Below are 17,219 nucleotides of genomic sequence, written 5' to 3'. Positions count from 1 at the left end.
ACTCGAGAACTACTTCTCAGCAAAACAATTTCTTTCAAAATATGACTGTTCATTGGCAATGTACCTGGTTACCCAAGGGGTCTAATGGAGATATACAAGATGAATATTGTTTTTGTGCCTGCTAACACAGCATCCATTCTGCAGCCCATAAGTCAAGGACTCACTTTGACTTTCAAGTCTTTTATTTAAGAAATACATCTCATAAAGTATAGTTGACATAGATATTGATTCTTTTTATGGATCTGGGGAAAATAAATTGAAAACCTGGAAAAGTTTCACCCTTGTAGGTGTCTTTATGTACATTCATGACTCATGGGAAGAGGTCCAAATATCAACATCAATAGGAGTGTGGAAGAAGCTGGTTCCAACTCTCATGGATGACTTTGAGAGGCTTAAGACATCAGTAGAAGTAACTGTAGATATGGTGGGAAAAGCAAGAGAACTAGAATTATGTGTGACTAAATTGCTATAGCCTCATGATAACACTTTAACAGATGATGAGTTACTTCTTGTGGGTGAGCAAAGAAAGTGGTTTCTTGATATGGAATCTACTCCTGGTAAAGATGCTATGACCACTGTTGAAATGACAATAAAGGATTCAAAATATTACATAAGCCTATTTGATAGAGCAGCAGCAGAGTCTGAGAAGACTGACTTCAATTTTGAAGGAAGTTGTACTGGAGGTAAAATGCTATGAAATAGCATTGCTGAAGAAAAATTATTTGTGCAAGGAAGAGTCAATTGATGCAGCACCCTTCACTGTTGTCTTATTTTAAGAAATTGCCACAACCCAACCTTCATCAACCATCACCCTAATGAGTCAGTGATCATCAATATCAAGGCAAGACCCTCCACTAACAAAAAGATTACAACTCACTAGAAGCTTGGATAATAGCATTCTTTAGGAATAAAGTATTTTTCAATTAAAGTACGTACATTGTTTTTTAGGACATACTGCTATTACACACTTAATAGACTACTGTAGAGCCTAAATATAACTTTTACATGCTCTAGAAAACCAAAAAATTTAGTTATCTCTATTTATTGCAGTAGTCTGGAACCAAACCCACAATATTTCTGAGGTATGTCTCTCTCTCTATATATATATATAGATAGATAGATAGATAGATAGATAGATAGATAGATAGATAGATGATAGATAGATAGATATACATAATTTTATTATTTATATATATATTAAAAGTCTATATATATAGACATTATTTATATACATATAGAAAATGTGTATATATTTATATAAATATATAAATAATTGCTATGTTAATTAGAATCCTCAGGAGGGTAGCTTTCCCTACCAAACTCCTGCCTATATCTTCAACCAATAAATTGTCTCATAATAAAATATTCCAGTAGTTCTTTAAGGTCTAATATCTGTACTATAAATAAATATTTTGAAAAAGTCTTAATAACAACAAAGACAGATTAATCATTTACTATGGGCCAAATACTGTGCTATGCCATAAGGACATAAACAAATAAACAGGATTGGTCAGTGTAGTTGTTGACATTATAGTAAGCAAATTATGAAATATTCAATTTGTATAACTTTTTAAACTCTCAAGTGAACGCACCATCTTATTAAGTATTATTTTTAGATTGCTCTGTCACAGATTTGTCTGTGACAAATTAAATTGTCATTAAATTGTCATTAATGGAAAATCTTCCATAAGAAAAGAAATTTGTAATTTCAGAGAAGCAAGGTATACCAGTAAGAATTTAAACTTTTGCTACACTGACTAACCAATCACACAATCCAACGAAAAATAAATCCTTTAGGAAACAAAAATACACTCTTTGGTTTATTGCATTTGTAGAGAGAAAGGATAGTTGGCTAATTTTTCTCCCTTTTTTCAAAAGGTTGTTTAGTGCCATGTAGAAATAGCTATATTACTTGGAAAATAAGTCAGATACTGTCTGCTCTTTAATGAATATTCCTTAATGAATAACCTTAAAGTTATAATGTTCTTCTCTTTTTGAATATAAAGTTCCACTCCTTTTGAATAGTAACTCTCATTCTGTGGAAGCAAAGAAATAATTTTAAATGGATCAAATGAAATATACCTTTTGAAATCCTTACTTAATTTATATACTTTCTCTTCCAGGGGACACAGCTGAAATAAACACTGCAGTTATGGCACAGATTGAAGAAAGAAAATCATGCACAGACATTATCAACAATATCCAAGCCATGGAAACAGCCCCAAAGTCCATCAGTTAATTAATGGATAAAGATGTGATATATATATATATATATATATATATATATATATATATATATATATAGATGTGATATATATATATATATATATATAATGGAATATTACTCAGCCATCAAAAAGAATGAAATTTGCCATTCACAATGATGTAGATGGAGCTAGAAATAAGTCATTCAGAGAATGACAAATACCATGTGATTTGACCAATATGTGGAATTTAAGAATACAGATGAATATACTGAGGATGGGGGAAGAGAGAGAGAGAGAGAGAGAGAGAAACAAACCATAAGAAACACTTAAAGATAGTGAACAAACAGGGTTGATAGAGGTGGGGGATGGTCTACACGGGTGATGGGTATTGATGTGGGAAACAAAAATGGAAGAAAAAATATTAAATTAAATTAAATTTCCTTACTCTCTACAGCCCACTGAGAAGTCCTTGAACCAGGCAGAGTGACATTCCCCTAGTGGTTCAACTGCCTCCATGTTGACACTTTGCTAAGAACAAAAACCAATTTTAGCCCAATAAGTCAACTTTAACATATAAAAAGTCCTTTGGAAACTTCCTTTATCTCTACCCCACCCCTAGGATACATGTTGGCAATCATCCCCCAAGTATATGACCCACCGATATACATCTGAAGAGCCTCATGATTGAGGTTTTATTAGATGGTAATAAATGACCTTTTCCCAACAATAGCTAGCCCCCTCAAGGTCCTAGAAACCTTATTTCCAAAATTCCTTAGAGACTTAGGCTATCCCTAATCCCTTCTTAATTTAAAGGTACATAATCTCACCCCTCACAACCCCAGAGCAGCTTTCTGCCCACAGGTCCTGTCTCTGTGATTTAATAAAAACACCTTTTGGCACCAAAGACATCTCAAGGATTGTTTTTTTGGCCATTGGCTTCGAACCCTAACATCTTCCCTACATCAGGTATTAAGGAGGGCATGGGTCGTGTTGAGCACTGGATGTTATATGTAAGTGATAAATCACTGAATTCTACTCCAGAAACAAATATTGCACTGTATGTTAACTAACTAAAATTTAAATAAAAATTCCAAGAAAAAGAAAATCATACACATGTGTGCAAAGATTATCTATTTTGCTAAAATAGAGAAAATGTGAGTAAGTGATTTGGCCCTGGAGCTGCTGCACACCTACTGGTTAAAAAACAAAATCAACTTTCTCCATTTGCCCCTCTTCTTTTTTCTTCCCTTTTCACCCTCCTTTCCATTTGTTAGAAACTCATATGAGAAAAAGAGTAATCAGGATTAGTTCTGGAGATCCAGCTTTCTTTAATTTGCACTCATCATACTCAATAGCTTTCGGTAATAAAAGATTTTTTTTATGCCTCAGTTTAATATTCTGAATACAACTAAATGGAGTATTTCAGTATGGTTTACACATGTGGGTAAATGTGATTCATCTCTGACCCTCATATTTTATCACTTTGAAACAAATTTCTCACTTTTGGAAATGTCTTTTTGGTCCAGCATGACTAAAAAATGATGTTAATTTTAGGTAAATCTAGTTTCAAGGAATGTGTTATTTGTTGCATGAGGTTATTTGTTGAAGCTTCATGGTTTATTCCCTTATAAACTACACATTAACCTTGATTTCTTTCCTTGAATTTTTTTGGGTTTACTGTGGGGAGTGGGAGGCACAGAGGGAGAAAGAAAGAATCTTAAGCAGGCTCCACACCCAGCACACAGCCTGATGCTGGGCTCCATCTCATGACCCTGAGATACAGACCTGGCCAAAATCAAGAAGCAGATGCTTAACTGACTGAGCTACCTAGGCATCCCCCTTTTTTTGATTATTTGGCCAAAATTCTTCTTCAAGAATTTAACTTATACATGGTATCTAGTAAACTATCATTCATAGATAACCCAGTAACGAATGTATATTCTTACCCTTACAAATGCCATGAACCATGTATTCAAAGAATTAGAAAATATATGCTAAGATTTATAAAACCTAATAACTGACCTTAAGGAGCTTTCATTTACATTGGAGAGGATGGAAGCATGAAAGTTAACTAAGAATTCCAGCAGAATTAGAGACTAAAAGTTGTAACCCAGCTCAGGAAAAGGCAAAAATCCCTTGATGCTCAGGTCATACATCGTGGTTTCTCTAGGATAACCTTAATTTATATCTATGTCTTGATTTAGGCATTTCCTTCATGCGAGGGTGTCCAAAAAGGACGATAAAAAACTAGTGGGGGAAACTCCATATTTATGTGAAAAGTGAATTGTGTGCTTTTTGTTGGAAAAGAAGAGAGAGAAATAACATTATGGGCATTTGAAATAATGATATAAATGTTGGTTTATCCCACAAATATTCAATTAATTTCCTTCTTTCCATCAATCAGGATGGTTGGTATTTGGCATCAGCATTGTCATGTGAACTGGTCTGTCATTTTGAAGAGAATTTGTTTACAAAATTTCTGAAAGATGAGACTAAAATGTCACAATACATCATAATTTGGTTCTAGTTTAAGACCGCCACTTAGTAAGATCCCAAACTTGCCTCCTCCCATGGGCACAGAGTCTACAGTCACACATGAAACAATTTCCTCTTTAAAACATCTGAACCCTGACTGACAACTACGCATAGAAAGAACAAACTAGAAGAAAACCAGGTTGAAGCAGCAAGGAGAGGATGGGACACAGTCTCACCATTAACTCCACTCCACCCCCAACATGACGACCCATGACCAGGAAGGAACTTAAAAACCTGAGCTTCTCCCCAAGAACCAAGGATTCAAATCCCACATCAAGCACCCCAACTTTTAAGACATGCACATGAGAAACCTCCAAAACCACTGGGGCTTGCATCCTGAGACCCCGAGACTAGAGATCCAAGAAACAGCTCTTCAAGGACCTGCACACTTGAACTCATCCTACACTAAGCCTAGCTCTGAGCCAGCGAATGGCACCCAAATTTAAAGTGAAGGAGGCTCACCTGCTTATATTAAAGGGTGGATCTGAGAGTCAGGCATCTAACGCAATTCACACACCTAGGAGCCTGCTGGAACACTCTGTGAGAGGGAGACACTGATGCCATGATCACGTGCTCCTTTTGCCATGCTCCTGAGCACCAGTGCCTCCCTGGAAGGGAGCCTTTACAGGCATCTGCGCGCAGATCTTTGTGCTGCCGCCTAGGGGACTGCGCTTGATTGGCCTGTCTCTGGAGGCCAGAGGGGCTTGCACTCCCTGTCCCAAGGGACTGCAAAAACCAGTACCACCCAGAAAGAAGCTCATACCTTGTCTGGCATTCCAGTTTCTGCAGTTGCTGTCAGAGGAGCAACTCTGTGTGTCACTTCTACACATGGCCTGGCTCTGGCTGGTGTGGCTTATGCTCATGGAGCCCACAGAACTGTAACCAAAGGAGAAACTTTTCTTAATAACCACCTCCAAGGCATAGCAAGAAGCAATAGCCTTAGGAGCTCAGTTTTTCTATAAAGGAGGCCTGTTAACTAGCCATCAAGATTGTGGCTTCAGTGGTAGGCTTCCTATTAAACATGCATTGGGCCTGACTATAATCCTTTCCAGAGACCTCAGAGGGCTGGTGATGTCTTTGAGCTTACCTTCTGCCACACTGCAGGCTGCCAGTGTCTCCTGTAGAGGACCTTCACACAAATCGGTTCCCCTGATTTTTATGTCTAGTACCCCAGTTTTTGCATTTGATGCCCAGGGGATGCTCCTTAATTGCCTGACCCTAGTGACCAATGGGATTTGCATACGTGGGTCCCACAGGACTCAGGACCATGGTAATCAGAAAGAAGATTCTTGTCAGGCTACCACCACCAGGGCGCCACACAGGCACTCTCCTGAGTCTTTGTGAAGGAATTGGTAGGAATGTAAAGTGGTACAGTCCCTATAGAAAACAGTATGGAGGTTCCTCAAACATTACAAATAGAAGAAATACCATATGATCCATCAATTCCACTTCTGGGTATTTATTTGAAGAAAAATAAAAACACTAATTTGAAAAGATACATGCATTCCTGTGTTCACTGTAGCATTATTTATAATAGTCAAGGTATGATAACAACCTAAGTATCCATCAGTGGGCAAATGGATAATAAATCGTGATGATATGTTTATATATTATTCAGCCATAAAAATAATGAAATCTTGCCATTTGCAACAACATGGATGGGCTTCTAGGGCATTATGCTAAGTGAAATGAATCAAAAGAAATCAAAATACAAATATCATATGAGCTCACTTATATGTGGAATCTAAAAAAAAAAGTAAAAAATAAACTCATGGATACAAAGAAAAAATTGGTGGTTGCTGGACAAAGGGGCAGGGGTAGGGTGAGAGCAATGGGCAAAATTGTTTTTGTTTTTAGTAAATAAATTGAGTAAAAAATAAGCCAATAATTGGTCCTACTGGCATTTCATTTTTAAAAGTAGCTTGACACATTGTTAGAGATACAATTTGGAACTAAAATCCTCATATTCAAATCCCATTTCTGCCCCTTACTGGCTCTGTGAACTTGAGAAAATTTAGCATGACTTTATTTTTAAATTGAGGCAGTGCTTATAAGATTTTAGAATAAGGAATGCACTTGCTGTGATGAGCATCGGGTGTTGTATGGAAATGTTGGATCACAACTAATATACTGTATGTTAACTAACTGGAATTTAAATAAAAACTTTTAAAAATTAAATTAAATTAAAATAAGGTAGAATATATGAAAGCACAAACAGTAAATCAGTAAAAATTTGTTGACTCTAAAAATGCACATCATGCTCAGACTCTTGAAATATAGACAGTTCTATGAACCTGTCAGTAAAATGATTGAAGAAAAAGCAGTCCAACATTTGACAGCCACTCTGCCAAAGCCAGATTGATGTAGGGTAAATATGCTCAATCCCAGTATCAAAAGAGGAATCCTACAAGTATAAGAGGAACCAAGCAAGAAGGCTGTGCTTGACTTGCATATGCCTCCAGTTCTGTGTCAGTACCCCTTAGAAAGTATTAAAGTCATTATCACTGAAAAAATAAAAATAAAATAATGACAATATGGCAATAGTTCCATAATAAGTCCCAAATAAATGACAGCATTACAATATTCTGACTTTTTCAGGAAGCTTTGAACTGCCTTGATGACTCACTCCTCTGTCTCCAAAGTCCCCTCCTGGCATCAGATCCATGGTAGCGTGAAAGAATAAAGTTTATCCTCATAAGTCACCATGAACTTAGTCATCATATTGTCTCCACATCTGCTTTTTAGTTAATGGACTTGCAATGAATAAATAATGAATAAATAATCTGCTTCCAAAATCTCTGCATGTTTAATCCCCAAAGACTCACCCTATTGATTCTTTTTATGCTCTGATTCACAACTTCCTTTGTGGATTTTGGGAAAATTCAGTCATATCTGAAAACAGAACTAACAGTATATTCAGTTAAAGACATAGCTACTACTTACTATCTGGTTTGAGATCTAGAAGCAAACTTAAAGATAAATAATTATGCTTTCTCCCTTACATGGCAATTGAGATGTATGCACATCCCACAGTTTCAGAGAGGATATTAACAGAAAGTTTTCCTACCAAACATCTAGATCACCCAGAATTTTCCACCTCATGATGATAGGATCGTAGAGTAATTCTTTCAAGTAACAAATTAAGAAGTAGAAGACATAGACTCAGGCTTTCGCTCTGTCTTTAAACTGCTGTATAACTTTGGGCAATTTATTTAACTTCCCTGGTGCCTGGTTCACTCTTCTGTACAATCATAGAGTAGAGTCATATTTCTCTAAGGCCCTTTATTATAGATCCCAGAAGTCTATAAGTCTAAATCAATCAAGTAATCCATACATGTTTAAGAAATGCCCATGAAATTCAAGGGACATCTTTAGCCCTTTCTCATATACTCATTTTACATAATATTCTGCTTTAAAATATGATAGTCATTTGGGATGTGGAGTAGTTTTTTTTTTTTTTTTTTGGATGTGGAGTAGTTTTGATGAGAAAAACCAGTCAATGAGTATTCCATAGCTGTTCTGTGTTAGCATAAATACTTATAATTCTTCCTTACCAAATTTATCTCAAAATATTAGGTCTTGTTTTTAAATCAACCCTATAATATTAAGATGTTCTTGACAACTACTTGAAGCCTAAGTCTTAGTAACAAAATATCCTTTTCAAAGTTCCACTTTCCATTTATTTCTCTGGAAGTATCCAGATATTTTCCTTTTTTTTTTTTTTTTTTAAAGATTTTACTTATTTATTCACAAGAGATACAGAGAGAGAGAGAGAGAGAGGCAGAGACACATGCAGAGGGAGAAGCAGGCTCCATGCAGGGAGCCTGATGTGGGACTCGATCCCGGGTCTCCAGGATCATGCCCTGGGCCAAAGGCAGGCGCCAAACCACTGAGCCACCCAGGGATCCCCCAGATATTTTCCTTTTTTATAAATAAATTATTGATTTCAGTTTTTCAGAGACTTCCTGTTTCATTGAAAACAACTAAAAATGAAAGCTAAGATTTTTTTAAAAATGTAATTTCATACATGGGCTGACTAGAAACTAGGAATCATGGAGAAGTTGTATTTAGCCCTGTGGACTGCAGTGTACTCCTATGAATTGGTCTTAACTTTTTCACAGAATTTTGAAATAATCAGATGGAAAACAAAGCCCAAGGCCAGCCCAAGATCAGAAAGCTAACCAGAGATCTCACTAAAAAGTTAGAACATGTCAGTTTAAGGGTGAACTAGAAATAAACCCATTCCCCACTAACCTCAATCATTAGTAAGGAAACTTGCAAGAGGGCTCTCAAAGAATGCTGAGGCAAGAAATTCCAAGGACACAAAACAGAAATATACCCACACACAAAATACACCAAATCCCAAAAAACATTGTGAATGAGATGCAGAAAAAACATGGGCAACAAGATCAGAAGGCAAGAACATAAAGATTCTTTGCTTGATCAAACTTTACTCAGGCTCTTGAACCTTTCGTAGGTTCATCTGTGTACTTACTTGTAAAATCCAACTTTACCAAGAACTCTGCAAGTGAGTTTAGCCAAAACTCCCTTCAAAATCTGATCAGGTTCCTTATCCTCCATCTGATGTCTGATCACCTGGCCTGTCTTCAGCAAGAATCCCCCACCTCTGATGAATATTTAATTTATAGTAGAACTGATCATGGAAATTCAGGAAAGGAATAGCAAATATTTCAGTAAATACTGCTGGAACAGTTGCTTATACATTTAGGAAAAAATGGAGTATTCAGAAAAAGCAAACCCATATGTATTCAACTGATGTGTGGAAGATAGCAGTGTGATATAGCCTACTGGCTATAACTATTTTAGAAGAAAATTTAAGAAACCACCTTTATGGTAAGACCCAAGAGGGATTTGGCAAAATATTGACAAATACAACTACAATAAAACTAAAAACTGTTTTACTCATTCCCAAAATTGAAAATCAATATATTAGAATATATTTGCCACTGACAAGAAATTAAAATACATAAAATTGTAACTCTAATAAATTACTTTTTAAAAAGAAAAACACCCCAGTGTAAAAAAAGTGGACAAAAGAATTGAGTAGGAATCTGCAAAAGGTGGAAGCAGGAATGACAAAAAAACATTTGATAATATATTTAGTCTCATTAGAATCATGGATATGCAAATCAAAGCTGCAATATGATAAGTTGTCATTCCCACCTACCGTGGAACAATAAGAACTCTCATCAGATTTGCAACGTATGTTAATTATGATAATTTTTTTGAAAAACAAACCCGTAATATCTATTAAGGTTAAGTGCACATGTCCCAAGGATCCAGTGTTTCCACTCCTACGTAAATACACCCTAAAGAAATCTTGCACGTGCACATCAAGCATGGACAAGAATGACTAGAAAAGCACCACATAAAATAGTAAGAAATGAAATAAAGTAAATGCTTAATAGAAAAAATAAATAAGTTATAAATTTAAAGTAATGCCTTTAGAAGTGAAAATGAATGAAACAGGACTCTGCAAAAAGGTGATAGGAAATGAGGAATATATTTTGAATTATTAAAGTAAGCAATAGAAGAACATATATGGTAAGGTTCTTATTATATAAACTTTAAAAATATGCACATACTTGGTAAAATTATTAAGAAAATAAAGAGAATGATAAGGCCCAAATTTGGTATATTTGTTATTTCTGAGAAAGGAGAGAGAATAGAATAAAGTGTAGGACAGAGAAGGAGTTTCAAAGATAATGGTAATTTTCTACTTCTTATGATGGTGATAGTTTCACAGGTGTTTGTTATATTGGTTTTTTTTTAATATCAATACATAGAATATGAACTCTTTTTCCAATATACACAAAATTAAGTAAAAACTAAACAAAGAAAGAAGATATTAACATCTGTATCTGTTTTGTTTACAACTCATTCTCCAACAAGCATTTTGTGAGAATGTCTGTGAAAGACAAAAGTAAATTGGATTCCAAAAACCAAGCATTCCACTTATTACTTTATGTGTGTTTTACAGGTTTCACATATTGGTCACAAACAGAATGATTTTTTAAAAATTCAAGTTTCTCTTCCTACTCTCTTGTGAGTGAATTGTGATTGATAAGGTGTTGTTCTTCTCTATGACTAGAGGAAACAGAGCAGTATTATATTATGCTTTAAACTTCACAAGATGACAATAGGTTTTAGTTTAATTAGAGGATATGTAGAAAAATAAAGGAAACAAAGTATTATGAACTGTGGAGTATAATAAATATCTCGGATTCTTTGAAGTTTGCAGACAGCTCTATTGTGCTTTGACAATTAATTTTTCTTTTTGCTACTTTTTATAAAATATATTCAGTTCTCTACCCAACAAGAAAAACAAGAGCTAGTTACATACAGCATACTAAAAAAAGCAAAAAAAGTTTTCACCCAGCTGTGTGACTGTAGGCAAAATCATTATTCACCATAGTTTTCAATTTCCTTACTTGTAAAATCAGAATGGTGGACATCAGCTCTAAAATTCTTTGTCTGTGAGGATAACCCATGGAAATGGAAAATCTTGCAGAGATACATCATTCTCTACAATTACAAATATGAAAGCCATATCCTATGATAGGCGACGTAAAGCAGCAAATTAATTTTAGTAGTGTTTGCTGCATTGCAGCAGTTTGGAGTGAACAATAGGATACCTTTTTACAGATATGACTGGGAATATGAAGGAGCACTGGGTTTCTTGTTCCCATGGAAATATAACCTCAATTAAAATTCTATTCTCATCTCTATGAAACTGTGTACAAGAGTCCAAAAATCGAGAATGATACTGAGAAACCTGCTGAGCTTTGTAATAGCCCATGCTCTTTTTCTGCTCTGATTTAATTTGGCTCTTGTTAATCAGAGATCCTCATCATAATCCCTTCTGGAGTATTTCCAAGTTATGTATTTGGAAACCCCACCCGGGGCCACTGAATCAGAATCTCCCAGGGTGTGGCCCCCGCACATGGACTGTTTTAGATGGTCCCTGGGTAGAAACACTGATTTAATGAAATTCAGCTTCCAGACATGATCTGCACTGGATGAAAAGGAGAGAGTAAGATCAAGCCTTTTTTGTTTTTAAATAAAAACGCTATACCCTCAAAGAGCAGCCAACAGCTCACTGTTGTTATTTGTTCAAAATGTTTCATACCAACTGCAAAATAACAGTGTCTATGATATAAAGCGGAGCTTTAGGTTGGTGCAAAGAACAACATGCCCAACTATGTAGCAGATACGTAAATATCAGACTTCAATGTAGCCTATGTATTAAAATAATGTTTTAAGGAAAAAGATAATTAGCAAAATACAAACTCAAAGTAGGGTGCCTTCTATTACCTATGGAATAAAAGGAACTAAGATCTATAGGATACCTATCCAGGTCCAGGCACTGTCCTAGGAACTTAAAAGCATTATTTCTAATCATCATAACAAATTAATTCCCCATTTAAAAAAAAAAAGAAGAAGAAGAAATAGAAGCCAACAGATAGTTTCCCAAAGTCTTGAAACTAACAAAGTCAGTATGCTTAAAACTAAGCCTTTTAATTGCAAATTTTGTTGGATATAATACCAATGCTGTCATTCACCATTACTTGGAACTATTTGTACAGGAGGAAAAAAAGAAATTTTCTTGGTGCTACATTCTCTCCCATCAACATAGATACTGTTGGTATTATAGAAAGTGTACAGAAGAAATGCTGTTGTTCTGTAGCCATCTCAAGAATGGAAAGAAAGTTCTGGTAAACAAAGTGCATAGAGAGTCTCCCTACTTCTCCTGTGCTGCATGTGGAGCTAAGACTCTAAGCCAGTCTGGCTTTTCTGAAAGTGTTATTTAGATGTGGGAATGGGTGGGACTTGCCCACAAACATGGGCAGGTAACAGTGGGAAGTAACTATGGAACTTTGAGTAAAGGGCAGAATTGACAGGATCAGGATCAGAAGAGTAGACAGTTGGAAGCTTTTTACTGAAGGGCCAGTCCAGGAGCATCATCGATGGAGATGTATTACATACTGGAGCCCATTTGGACAGAAGGGAAGAGTAAATTCTCATTCTTCTCTGTGTGGTTTGTTCAACCACTGCACCAAAAAGGAAGAAAACATTATTTATGTGTGATAGGAAAATCAAATATGTAAGAGCACCTGGGTGGCTTAGTGGTTGAGCCTTTAGCTTGGGTCGTGATCCCAAGGTCCTGGGATCGAGTACCACATCAGGCTCCCCACGGGAAGCCCATTTCTCCCTCTGCCTCTCTCTGTGTGTCTCTCATGAATAAATAAAAAATGTTTAAAAAAAGACAAATACATAGCATAACTACATAAAACCCGCTTATATACAGGTATTCAAGCCCCTTAATCAAAACAGAGTCATAATCATCACCAGCATCCATTGATTTAAAAGTTAAATGTTTCTATGCCAATGTGTCTTTCTTCTGAAGAGTTAAAAATATTTTGTATTGATTTGTGCCGCCTATTCTTATAACAAACTATAGTTCAGCCTAACTCACTACCCTTATTCCATGAATCATTTTGAGGTTCCTAACATGTTTGAGTGGATCAGTAATAGATCATGGCCTTTTCAAATTGGGCACAAATAACCTCAATTTACAGACCAGAAAACTCAACTGAGAGAGAATAAGTGATTTTCTGATGGTCCTAATTACTTTCAGCAGCAGAATTGTGCTTACTACTGATGATTCCTACTCCAGGGCTCTTTCTATATTTTCAGAGGTTTTCAACATGTGTTCCATAGAGCTTAAAGATAAACTATGAGGGACAAAATTCTTCCCAAATTTGGTCTGGCTGCTGCCTCCACTGAGGGTTGAATTTGTTAATAGCAGCCAACAATCTCAGGTTCCCCAGGCGGCATCCGCCTTCAGTGGACATGTCAGCTGGTGTTGTAAAGTAGATTAAATCAAGCTTCTTAGATGAGGGTTGGGCAGTAATTTTTCCTTTCCAGAATAAACACTTTAACCAATCTGATTTTGATTAGCGTTCTCTATTTGTAATGCATGGAATAGCACCACCTTGTTCAAACTTACCACTATGCTTTATGCATCTTAATGTAATAACACTGAAATAAGTAAAGCGATGGAAAGATGCCTGTGGGATTTCCTGATTTTATCTTACAACCCCATTATCTGAAAGCACTATGTTTAGATAATAGGTAAAATAGCGATTGAAAATTCAACCACAGCATACTGGAAGTCAACCTTCTGCAGGATATAGTCTCTTCTAGTAGCCAGGATCTACATATGTTCATAATTACACTTGATGCTTAATCGTTTCCTATAACTAAGACTCTAAGTTCTACTATTATAAAGATTTTATCTTCTTATACTTTATTGTGATAAAATATACATAGCAGAAAACTCAGCATTTTAATCATTTTTAAGTGTACAATTCAGTGGCATTAATATATTCACATTGTGCAATTACCATCACCACTCATCTCTAGAACTCTTTCACCTTTCTCTGCCCATTAAACACAAACTCTATATTTTACCCTCCTCTCAACCCCTGAAAACCACCATTCTATTTTGTGTTTCTATTAATATGACTATCATAGTTACCACCTCATACAGGTAAAAGCATACAATTTGCCCATGTCTTCAAGGTTCATCCATGTTGGCAATATAAGTCACAATTCCTTCCTTTTTAGGACTGAATAATATTCCAGAGTATGTATATGCTACATTTTGCTTATCCACTCATTTGTAGATGGATGTGAGTTGCTTCTATCTTTTGGCTAGTTTAAATAATACCACTATGAACATGAGTGTACAAATATCCCTTTGAGTCTCCACTGTTGATCCTTTTGGATGTATGCCCAGGACTGGAATTGCTCTATTTGCATTTTTTAAAGTTTTTATTTAAATTCCAGTTAGTTAACATAACATCCAGTGCTTATTACAACAAGTGCACTCCTTAATCCCCATCACCTATTTCACCCATCCCCCTACCCATTTCCCTCTGGTAACTATCAATTTGTTCTGTATAGTTAAGAGTCTGTCACTCAGTTTGCCTCTCCCTCTCTTTTTACCTTTGCTCTTTTGTTTCTTAAATTCCACATGTGAGTGAAATCATGTGGGATTTTTCTCTGACTTATTTCACTTAGCATAATATACTCCAGCTCCATCCACAATGGCAAGATTTCATTCTTTTTTTATGGCTATTATTCCATTGTATACATATACCATATCTTCTTTATCCATTCATCAGTCGATGGACACTTGGGCTATTTCCATCATTTGGCTGTTGTAGATAGTGTTGCTATAAACATCGGGGTGCCTGCATCCCTTTGAATTAGTACTTCTGTATTCTTTGGGTAAATACCTAGTAGTGTGATTGCTGGGTCATAGGGTAGTTCTATTTTTTAACTTTTAGAGGTACCTCCATACTGTTTTCCAAAGTGGCTGCCACCTTGAGAACCCGCAATCCCACCAACAGTGTAGGAGGATTCTCCTTTCTCCACATTCTCACCAACATCTGTTGTTTCTTGTCCTGTTGATTTTAGCCATTCTGATAGGTGTGAGGTGAGATCTCATTGGAACAGTATCACTGTTTCCCATACAATCTGCACCAGTTTACACTCCCACTGGGGGTGTGCAAGGGTGAAACTTCTCCTCACCTACACTTGCTATTATCTAGGTTTTCTTTTTTTGTTGTTAGATAACAGTATCCTAATAAATGTGGAGTGGTATCTCATTGTGGTTTTGATTTACATTTCCCTAATAATCAATGATGCTAACCATCTTCTCATGTGCATTTTGGCCATTTGTATATCTTTATTTTGAAAAATGTCTATTCAAGCTTTTTGCCCATTTCTGATCAGACATTTTTATTTTGTTTCAAATTGTTGAGGTTGTAAGAGTTCTTTATATATTATGGATATTAATCCCCTATCAGATTTATAATTTGCAAATATTTTCTCTCATTCTATGGGTTGCACTTTTCACTTTGTTGATACTGTCCTTCAAATTTTAAAATTTTGATATAGCCCAATTTATCTATTTTTGTGGTTGGTGGTGGTGTTGTTGTTTACATTTCTGATATCATATACAGGAAATCATTGCCAAATCCAATGTCCTGAAATTTTGTCCTCTTTTTTCTTCTAAGACTTTTATAATTTTAATTCCTATGGTGAGGTCTTTAATCAATTTTGAGCTAACTTTCAATATGGTGTATGGTAAGGATTCAGCTTTGTTATTTCACATGTGAATATCCAGTTTTCCCAACACCATTCACTGGAGACTGTCCTTTCCCCCATTGAATGGTCTTGATATCCTTATTAAAAATTATTTTACTATATGTGGTAGGATTTATTTCTTGATTCTTTATTTTATCCTACTCCCCTATATTCTGCCTTTATGCCTGTAACATACTGTTTTAATTTTGGTAACTTTATAGTAAGTTTTAAAATCGGGGTGTATGAGACTTCCAGCTTTATTCCTGTTTTTCAAGACCAGTTTGGCTCTCTGAGGTCTCTTGAGATTCCATATGCATTCTAGGATGGATTTTTCTGTTCCTGCAAAAAACATCACTAGTATTTTGATAAAAATTACATTGAATCTGAAGATTGCTTTGAATACTATTGCCATTATAACAATATTAAATCTTCCAATCCATGAACACAAGATGTGTTTCCATTTATTGATGTCTTCCTTAATTTCTTTCAGCAACATCTTGTAGTTTTTGGAGTATAAACCTTTTGCCCCCTGGTTAAATTTATTTCTAAGTATTTTTGATGCTATTTTATACTTATAAGATCATGTCATCTGAGAGTAGAGATAATTTCACTTCTTCTTTTCTAAAATAAAGGAAGTGCCTTTCATTTTTTTGTCTTGAGTGATTGCTCTGGGTAGGACTTCTAGTATTATGTTGAGTAGAAGTGGTGAAAGTGAATATCTTTGTCTTGTTCCTGATCTTAGAGAAAAGCTTTCAATCTTTCACCATTGACTATGTTAGTTATAGGCTTTTTAAAAGTCTATGGTCTTTATTATATTGGAGTGGTTTTCTTTGTTATGGAGATTTAAGAATCCAATGGAGGAATAATTCCTACAGAATATCTGATTCTGTTTTGGTTTCACCCAATTGAAACCTGAGATACCACCTAGCCATGTATAATATATGTTTAAGAGAACTAGCATAAATCGTATTGTCTGGGACAACTGAATTTGACCTTCAAGGATGGAATAGGAAAGCATAAAAGAAAATCTTTGGTCCCCAGCATACTTCTTCCATTGTCTTAATTAGGAGAACAGTTTTTTGTTTGTTTGGTTTTTTTTTTTGGTTTTTTTTGTTTGTTTGTTTGTTTTTTGTTTTTTGTTTTTTTTATGATAGGCACAGAGAGAGAAAGAGAGAGAGGCAGAGACATAGGCAGAGGGAGAAGCAGGCTCCATGCACTGGGAGCCCGATGTGGGATTCGATCCCGGGTCTCCAGGATCGCGCCCTGGGCCAAAGGCAGGCGCCAAACCACTGCGCCACC

The 17,219-nt window shown here is 35.7% G+C and overlaps 1 long non-coding RNA gene across 2 annotated transcripts in view; it reads left to right on the top strand.

Annotated features, from left to right (window-relative positions):
- Positions 1-2,339, top strand: part of LOC102155979 — a 236,219-nt gene extending 233,880 nt beyond the window's left edge. For both annotated transcript variants that reach the window (XR_005381116.1, XR_005381117.1), the window contains exon 4: positions 2,124-2,339. This is a non-coding gene — a long non-coding RNA (uncharacterized LOC102155979). The remainder of the gene's footprint in view (positions 1-2,123) is intronic.
- Positions 2,340-17,219: the final 14,880 nt, after the last annotated feature.

This window comes from Canis lupus, chromosome 29 (genome assembly GCF_011100685.1).
Source record: "Canis lupus familiaris isolate Mischka breed German Shepherd chromosome 29, alternate assembly UU_Cfam_GSD_1.0, whole genome shotgun sequence".
In the NCBI taxonomy this organism is placed as follows: domain Eukaryota; kingdom Metazoa; phylum Chordata; class Mammalia; order Carnivora; family Canidae; genus Canis; species Canis lupus.
Note: the sequence above shows the minus strand (reverse complement) of the source record. Positions and strands in the feature narration are given on the sequence as shown.